Source organism: Typopeltis vanoorti, chromosome 5 (genome assembly GCF_054136105.1).
Source record: "Typopeltis vanoorti isolate ZY-2024b chromosome 5, IOZ_Tvanoo_1.0, whole genome shotgun sequence".
Lineage (NCBI taxonomy): Eukaryota > Metazoa > Arthropoda > Arachnida > Uropygi > Thelyphonidae > Typopeltis > Typopeltis vanoorti.
In genome coordinates, this window is record NC_143553.1 from 46,762,614 (window position 1) to 46,772,664 (window position 10,051).

The following is a 10,051-nucleotide window of genomic DNA, read 5'->3' on the forward strand; positions in this document are numbered from 1 at the left end:
TTTATTTGCCTACTAGGTGAACATGTAAAATAATTAATGAATATTAAACATTTTTAAATGCACCGCGTGTTTTACACATCACTGTTAAAAAAGGAGCCGGTGCATTGCATACTGTCCAAAAAAGCGCTGTGTCTGTCAAGAATCAGTAATTCTAGTGATTGTGAAGATTTTAGAGAATAGGTAAGAACTCTCATACGGAAAATAATTCTGTATGTGAGTGAGCTGTGAGCAAGCAGATCACACTCGCATGAAAATCTCTGAACAGTGCTGAGAAGGTTTTAACAAGAATAAAACTGATTTTGTAAGTCGATTTATTACTATGGATGAGACTTGGATTCACCATTACACACCAGAATCCAAACAGCAGTCAAAACAGTGGACAGAAGCCGGTTGTTCAGTGCCAAAGAAGATAAAGTCGGTTCCATTAGCAGGAAAGGAAATGCCTTTAGCATCCTAAAACACCATGGCTTCTGTGTTTTGGGATGCTAAAGGCATTTTGTTTATTACTCATCTTGAAAAGCGTAAAACAATAACTGAGGAACACTAAAAAAATGGATACAAATTCAAAACCACCAATTACTGCTATCTAATTGGTAACCACCAGTATGGATTTCGCCACACAAGATCCACAATTTTCTTTCATACGCCATTCATATTTGGAAACATTCCAATGAAAGGTTTGGAGAAGCATGTGCTGTTGCTCTTGACATCTCCAAGGCTTTTGATAAGGTCTAGTGTCAAGCGCTACTCAATTAGTTACCATCACTTGGCCTGCTTTTGTCCTTGTGTGAATTGATTTCCAGTTTTCTCTCGGATCGATCCCTATGTGTAAGTTGATTTATGTATTTTATTCGTTATGGGGTTTCCACCCCTGCTCCTGTTGAGGTGAGTTGACCCCTCATAGGGGTAAGTATTTATGACCGTAGATCCGTGTATTCATGGAGCCGGTTTACCTACTTGCGGGATGAAAAATCCCAAACTGGTGGAAAAATCCCTGCTGCCCACACCTGGCTAACTTGTTCTCTCATTTTCCCATGGTGTTGACTAACAAATGCTGTGTATCTCAGTGATATGTCATTTAATCCATCTTTTTCTTGATTTATATAAATGTACCTGCTGTGATTCAGAGCAAACCATATTCATAGTTTTGCTGACGATAGGATACTCCACTCGCTTTACTCATAACAGAACTCGCAGTGCGCGAACATCTCATGCTTCAAGATAATCTAAAATAAGCGCCCTGAAAACTGATCTTCACAGTATCCTAGACTGGAATAAAAGCAACTTAGTCAGCTTCAATACTTTCAAAATGCAGATTTGTTTGCTTTCCTGTAAAAACGATCTTAGATCTTCAAAAGCAAACCTCTTCTCAGATTGACACTTGTTCCAATCCTTCCTGGCAAAATCATCTAATTTCTATCGCATTAAAAAAAGTTCGCATCTTTTTTCGGTCAAGAGAACTCTCTGCCAAATAGTTATGCTGCACAAATCCCAAATCCGATGAACATTGGAATACTACTCTCTTGTATTCAGTGAAGGACCATACTTATGCACAGGAGCATGAGACTTTAGCTGAGGGTCCCAAAACAATATAATGGGGTTCCCAGAGCACTCTAGCCCTGTCCACCTCAAGAAGAATATAAATATGGCCCTGATTGGATGTTGCATTTAAGACAGTGTTCATAGAAGATCAATTCTTGCATTGTGTATCTTCTACAGATATTTCCATGGCCACTGTTCAGCAGAATTAGCATCCATTATGCATTATATTTCTGCCAGATCTACAGGAACTTATACTACAATGGCTCAGCATACTTTGTCACACTACATTCGCCATACCAGTAATCTTTCATTCCTTCCATCTGTTCTTTGTAACATTCTATTTCTTTCACGAAGCATTTCCTAATAACAATTTTCAACAGTTCAGGAAAAATATCAACAGATTAGTATATTCCTTACTCTGCACTCACATGACATGTTTGCTATAAGCCCTTCAGAGTTTCGTGTGACACAATTCCATTGTCACACAAGAAAGTGATTAATATCGATGGTGCCCAGCTTAATAAGATGTAGGACCTCCTTTCGCTGAGATGATTGTAGTAATCCTACAGTGCATACTTTCCACAATCGTACGATCGAAACAGGAATTTGAGACCATTCTTCTTGTAAGCATATAATGATATCCTAGAATGTTGTAAGACAGATGTTCATTGAGCTGACCCAACGTTCTCCAGTTCATCCCAGAGATGTTCAATAGGGGTGATCAGGCTCTGTGGAGGCTAGTGAATTCTGGCGATGTTTGTGTTCAAAAAACTATGAAGTTAGAGCAGCAGTCTTATTATACCATGCATTGCTTGCTGAGACAAGTCAGTTCTATAACAATGACACAATGAAGGAAGCACTGCATTGTCCACAATGTTCATATACCTCTCGGAGTTCAATGTTGGTGACACCACATAGGTCAGAGGCCAAACCAGGAAAAACAGATCCATACTATCACATCACCGCCTCTGAATTTCATAATTCAGATTGTGCACTCTGGTAAGAGATGCTCATTGGACATCCGCCTCGCCCACAGTCATCTTGGTAGAGGGTGTAGTGGGATTCATCACTTCATATCACAACTCTCCAAGCTTTCACTTCCTAATGTACATGCTCTTTGCACCACTGAAGACGATGCTGCATGTTGGATGATTGGGTAATGTTGAACTTGCATTTTGCGGTCGTACCATTAAAATCCATGTTGCGAGCCTCAGTTCCGAATGTTTTTATGCAGGTTTGTGTTCATTCAATGCCTGAACATCGCATTCAATGTGTTGGCTGACAAATGGCAGTTTTATATCTTATGATTCATAGAACTCTATGGTCACGTTCAGTGAGTTGTCCTCTGAGGGTTGCATTTCCAGTTGATTCCCTGCACTTCCATCTTAGTATGGTATCACTGATTGTTGACTTGGGATAGACCATTTGTGAACAATTTGCAGTACAGATATGCCTGCAAGATAGCATCCTAACATTATCACAATATCAGTTGGCTCTTATCTTAAAACTCTTTTAAGAAGCATATGTGTAATGCAGTGGAAGAGGCATGTGCCATTCATGGTGCTAGATGACTAGAGAAACTATTAGTCTTTTTTTCCGATTGGTTGCAGAGTTGGTCAATTCCTGGCATGGGCAAGCAGGGTTTTCAATCTATAATCTCAAGAAAATTGACCCTAGAACTCGCACTATTTCAGACAGCAAAATTTATTTAGGATTAGGGACAATGAGATGACGAATACTTGTCAGCAGCCTCTCTTCACCAGATGCAGTGTATAATTAGTGATAGTCTTCAGCCAGCTATCTCTGATTGGCTACCAGTGGAGATTTAATTTCCCACATCTCCAAATGTGAGATAGGACTAAACCGACCTTGCCTTCTCCCTATATGGAAGTAAAAGGCTTTAGCTGTCTTCTTTTTTTTCATGTTAGGCTGTCACATATTCCAGTGCATATACAACAGCAGGACAACTACAAAGATGTTGAATGTTCTCAAGCAATAAAATTTAAAAGTTGCTTCCTCGTTACTTCAAAAAAGCATCCATGATGCTAAGATCTCCAAAACAACCTTATCCCCCACCCCCACCCTCTTAGACAACCAGGTTTGTATAAGTTTTTCTGTATGTGCAATATCTGTTATGTGGGACAAACAAGTCAATATGGAGAAATCTGTCCCCAACGAACATAATGTGGAAAAGGAGCACAATTAAGTCAAGTTTGGTATTGCACAGTAAAAAAGAACAGCATCAACTACTTTGGCTACTTACAAAAATGCCACATATATGGAATTCAACAACTATGTTTACAGATTTAAAGACGCTGAAATAATATGGCATCCAACTCAATGTTAAAAAACACCAAGCACTTATCTTAAAGCCTATTCCATTCTACATATATTAAAGCTCTACATATTAAAGACTTAAGGTATGAGAGAAGTTGCATTCTAAGAATGGGCCATGTGTCGATACTATATTCAACGTCTAGTTTATATTCATTTGATGTATAAGTTATTAATATAAAAGTGTCTCTGTTAACACTTTCCATATTTATTTATATTTAATCTGAAAATTACACAAGAACATATACAAAACTAGTAATTAAGTAATTATTTTCTTTCTAATAAGTTATACATGGCGCTAATCAGACAAAATAATTAAACCATCCTATATGAAAAACTGTCAAGGCTTTTTAAATAAAAGTGGAAATTCAATCCAGAACTCTAATAATCTGATGGTAAATGTTGATTTTTATATGCATATAAAATGACATTCTATGCAGATAATTCATACAATGCTTTTTTTCTTATAATTCATCAGCCATTTACTTATGAAGTACTAAACAGTTTCTTCCTCGTTTTTTGAGCTACTTATTATTGGTATTTTAAATGTAAGCTTACAAATAGATATGTGGATTTTTTGTTTTCTTTTGCATTTGAGATGGTGCATAAATTTTTGGATTTCATTATTAGTTATGGGAAGGGGTTACAAAAGTGATGACAGCTGTATCCAGAGATTTTACTGAAATTAAAAATAGATAGGTTGCAATTTATTTACTGTATTTATTATTTTATAATCTTCTTCCCATTCAATATTTTTCACCATACAGGGTGTTCGGGATAAATTTGACAGTTTCGTAAGGAAAAAGAAAATCTTCTTTGTATCTATTAAATTTAATGAATTGACAAAAAAACATTACAGGCAGAGTTAATTACAATACTATCAACAAGATTTACTCAAAATAACCACCATTAGCATCGATCACAGCTTCAATTCTGCTTCGGAACCTCGAACAAGCTGATGCTACAGTCTCCCTGGGAAGGGCCGCAAAAACTGTTTTAATTTTATCCATTAACTGGGCTTTTGTATTACTGGAAGTGCGATTGGTGTCTTTTTCAACTGCGCCCCATACAAAATAATCCATGGGGTTAAGGTCTGGGGAGTTTGGAGGCCAAACATTTGGACTGGTGAAGTCGTAGAAATTTTCAGACAACCATTTTTGACTTTTCCCAGAGGTGTGGCAAGGGGCCGAATCCTGCTGCCATACATACGGCCTACCATTGGCTACCCTTGTTATCCAGGGCTTGACTACAGTTAGCAACTCCACGAACAAAGCCCGAATTCCAATGCCAGGGTTCTTCAACACCTGTTCCTGCAGATTTGCGAGGAATTCTGCTGTACGATCGTCTGCTAGGGATCTTTCTTCTTGCTACATCCTCGTAGTCACCATTGCAAGTCTCTAGTTCATGCCTGATTGTTTTTACTGTATTCAGGGAGCATTGGGCAGCAGTCGTAATATCCTTATTTTGATGGCGGGCACGAATCATCATGATACAAGTTATTCTCTTCCATGATTCAGGTGGGTTCCAGCTATCCATCCTTTCTGACATCTTGTATGTGAATGAAGAAGGGTCCAAACTTTTAAATGAAGAGAAGTGTGTGTTAATACATGTAACTTACGGAAAAATATAATTAATTATAAATATGTCAAATTTATCCCGAACACCCTGTATAACAAGCTTTTCAAAGTCATCCTCATAATAAAATTCTTCAGGTTATTTTTGTAACCATTTTCTGGTTTTACTGTTTTCATTTTTTGAACACTCTTGATATCTTTCATTAAAGAAATATTCAGAAATCTTGGGCCAAGTCCAGGTGTAGGGAGGGTGGACCACTGAACTGAATGCACCGGTTTCTAATCTTACACTGTCATGTTGCAAAAGTGTTAACACCATTATTTTATATTCTGGGTTTCTTGTGGTTGCTCCACTTAGATTTGTGCATTGTCGTTTTTGCATTAGTTCTGATAAATGATATCTTTATTTTTTTTGTCAAACATTGGTTTACTTGGGAACTGGTTGAAGAAAGCATTAGAAAAACTTTCTCCAGTCGGTGTCTTGACTTGAACTTAAAATCTATTTTTGGACAACCTAGTGCACAGGATGCAAACGTCACTTCCACTGAGATACATGTGCTTCCAAATCAAAATAAATAATCAGCTAACACCTGTTATTTCTCTACAGGAAGTATGCGAGGGTTTTAGATTGATCTAACTTTTGGAGTCTAAAGGGGTGTTCAGTCTCCACAGTAGTCAATCAGAGCTGGCCCAAGACTGTCACTAATTATTATTACATCTACTGATTGTGGATAATAGGTATTCTAAGTGAAAACATAGTATCAGCAGATTCATCATCATCGACATAGCATCAGCATGAGTGAAAACATAGCATCAGCAGATTCATATAAAAATGAAGTTAATTTTTAAAAAAAATTGAAAAGAACATAACAGCATTCAAGAATGTGTGAGCAGAACTAATATAAGATGGTAAAAATCAGTTTTTTGTTAAATCCAGTGGTCTGCACCATTTGTAGAAGAGGCTGCAAGTTATGTGACAATTGTAAGATGTTTTATATAAAGACAAATATGTATATTTATCTCTTGGCTGCAAATGGTATCAGATTTCTAGCCTAAAATCTAAGCACACATGTAAGATCTTAAATATATGTATATACCTGATAATTCTCTCTTATTCTTAAAAATCTGTAATTATTTCCACAATAATTAAATTGAGTCTTCATACTTCTATATACAAAAACAGTTTAATAATACTAAAGATACATTAATACAAGGAAAATATACAACATTTTGAAGTAAACTTTAACAGAAAGTCATCTTAAGATTTAAAAATAAATAAATCACATCTTATCTGGACCCAAAATATGATGGTTAAAAAGGACATCTATGTTTCTTAAATTCAGCTATACTTTCTAAATAAAAGTCAAATGAATGGTTTCTTTTTCTCTTCAACGGAAAGATTATTAGCGTGTACTTTTCTCCTTCGAAAGTCGAAAAAGAACTAAAAAATCTTTTAGCAATAGTAAGAGACAATGTTCAGACATAATGAAATCTTCAATACAAGTACTCCTGAAAAGACTTCTAGGAAAGCCACATAAAATGTTCTTTCTTTCTTTTTATTTCATTATCCCCCCCTTCCTATAAGATTTCCAAGAAAAAATAATCACACAATTCTACTTCCACATACGTTCTCTGAAAAAACACAATTCTACTTCCATATACGTTCTCTGAAAAACAGACAAAGTCTGTTTCAATGGAACTTTTAACATCTGTTAAACATTCTTCCTGCATGTAACATGTTCATCCTTTAATTTCTTTCAGTTACTTTTGTAACATAACAGCTATAACATTTAAATGTCTTTTTCTATGAAAGATTGCTACTAAAGAAACTTTCCTGTAACTTGTTCCAAAAATTCTTTCATATCACTCTCCTACATCTGTCTCACATAGCTCTATCAGCTGTTTGCTAGTTACAATCCTCTTTTCATGCAAGAATCCATATCTCTCACATCCTTTTTTTGCTTTGGCTATAAAGGGGATGAGTTGCCACTACTGTATTAACTTCATGGTGCTTTACTTGAAAGCAGTAAAAACACACTTTCAGTGAAATAAGTTTTAATTAATGCATTTTAAACATATACAAACACACAAACATTAAACTATAACACTTATTTTGTCCAGACTAAATTATAATCAAGTGAATTCACTTTGTTAAAAATTAACTGTACACATAAGCACAATATATTAATGATACAAAGATGTAATAAACAAAACATTACAATTAATTTGTGCTTTTATCACATTACAAATACACCATAAATATAAATAAAAAGCTTCATTGACCATGTTATTGTTGATAGTGATATCTTCATGCCTGTTCAGGATACAAGAACATACAGAGTTAAAAAGGGATATTACATTGAAAATAACAGTATGTAAGAAAGTTTTAAAAAAAATTAAAGTTGAGCAGTTTTTACAGGTAAACTGTAGACTGGCAGATTCTTCCTAAAAGAATACAGAGAAAAATGTAAAAGAGCTATGTGTGAAAGTAGCTAAACAAAAGTTATGAGAAAACTCTGGTAAGAATATATAAAATACATTTCAGGAAGGTGACAAAGTGTTCTAGAGGCTATTGAAAATACTTAAAAATAGAGGAAAGTACTGTAAAAGGAATCAAAGATGATAAAAATATCCTAGATGTTTGGAATAATTACTTTGAAAGACTTAAATGAAACAAGCAGTGACGGGTCCTTACTAGAATTTCAGGAAATTTCAGAAAATTTAGACACAATTTTTACTGAAGATGGCACGTTAAATTTGGAAATAGGCAACAGAATAGACAAAGCTGGTATGGTTGGTAGCCATAAATTTATATGGAATAAGAGAGAAATTAGCTAAAATACTAAACTAGTAGTATACAAGACAGTGTTTAAACTAGATTTAAGTTATGGATTGGAGAGCTGGATTAGAAATAAAGTGATCAAAGACCACAGATAAGAGGATTCTGAGAAAAATTAGGACAGTGAACAGATGGTATCAATGCCAGAATCATATTAAAAACAAAGATATTAAAAAAGGAACTTAACATTGTTAGCATTCAAAAATGTATATAAACATAAATAGAGCTAATCTAAGGTAATATATGGCCACTTAAATAGACTGGGTGAGGAAAGGTTAGCAAAGCAGATGCTTGATTGCAAGAAAGAGACCCAGAAGAAGACCAACATCTATGTGGACTGATTCAGTCACAAGCACCTTAGAAGCAAGAAATGATAGATATGACAATAACAGAGCACTTGGAAGTAATAGAATAATGTGGAGGAAAATTGTTGATAGGAGATTAATAATAATGTAAAGTTAATCATGTAGTGCTGTCATAGTAGCTTGATAACCCCTTGAGGGTACATATTAGGAAATTGATGGTGATGATAATTACACCAATAATAGTTCACATTTTTTTTTCTAAGTTTACACTAATTTACATACATAAAAATACTGTAGAACATCTGTATTCATATAGTGATGGTCTTCCCCTTTATTTTATTAAATTTTAAATGTCATCCCTACTCAACAAAAGGAAAAACTTACAGGCTGTAAACTTATAGAATTTTAATAGCATGGGTATCCTTATAAACTTTATTATTTTGAATTATTTATGTTTTGTATGTATTACTTCTTTCACATAATCTGAAAATCCCTCCCTAGAGACTAAACATGGAACTTTTTTCAAGCTACTTCCAGTCTCCGTATAAACAGGGCAGTGGTATCACACTAGGTAATGGAATTCATCTTCTAAAGGAAAATGCAAATTGAACCTGTAGCCTATTAGCTGGATAGCGAGTATGTTAACTACTTGGTCAATGAGGCCAGTAAGTATTTAACTGAAAAGATACGAAAGCCCAGACAGATTTCTGATGTAATTAATAGTATGGTAGAAAACCAAAATTTTAATTTTCCAAATATTGGAAATAAATAAGGTTAATCTGGAAGAAACTGTTGAGAAACTAATGAAATAGCAAATAGGATAACCAGGAACCAAACTCTAGAGATCAAACATGGTACTTTATGCTGCTCAAAAATAGGACTTCAGTAACATACAGCTTAAATCTACTGGCCAAGAAAAAAAAGTTTACTTGTGCAAGGTATCAGTCATACATACACACATACAATATATATATATATACATACACACACACATAGATAAACAAAATAAATGTTATATACATATATATATATATATATATACACACACACACATATAGATAAACAAAATAAATGTTATGTTGAATTCTTGCTATACATTACAAGTAATTATACAGAAATAGGATTTCCTTTAAAGTGGGTTTAAAATCTATGTTACAACATAACTGATCACAACTCAGTTTGTGTTTTCTTCAGTTTTTCATAATGTATTCAATATATACAAGAACATAGGTAGCAATCGACATGGAGCCAGACTCACTTTTCCCAAAGCAATTAGTCACATGATCCAGTCTTTTGACTTGTCTTTACAAGATAATTGTATTTTTTAAATAACAGTATTAAAACAAATCTACATTAAGTAAAATTTTTAACATTTAATTACACTAAGCTAATTCATGTTTTGAGCTTTGAAAATAAGCTTAGGACAATACTACTATATATTACAATTGCACACCTAT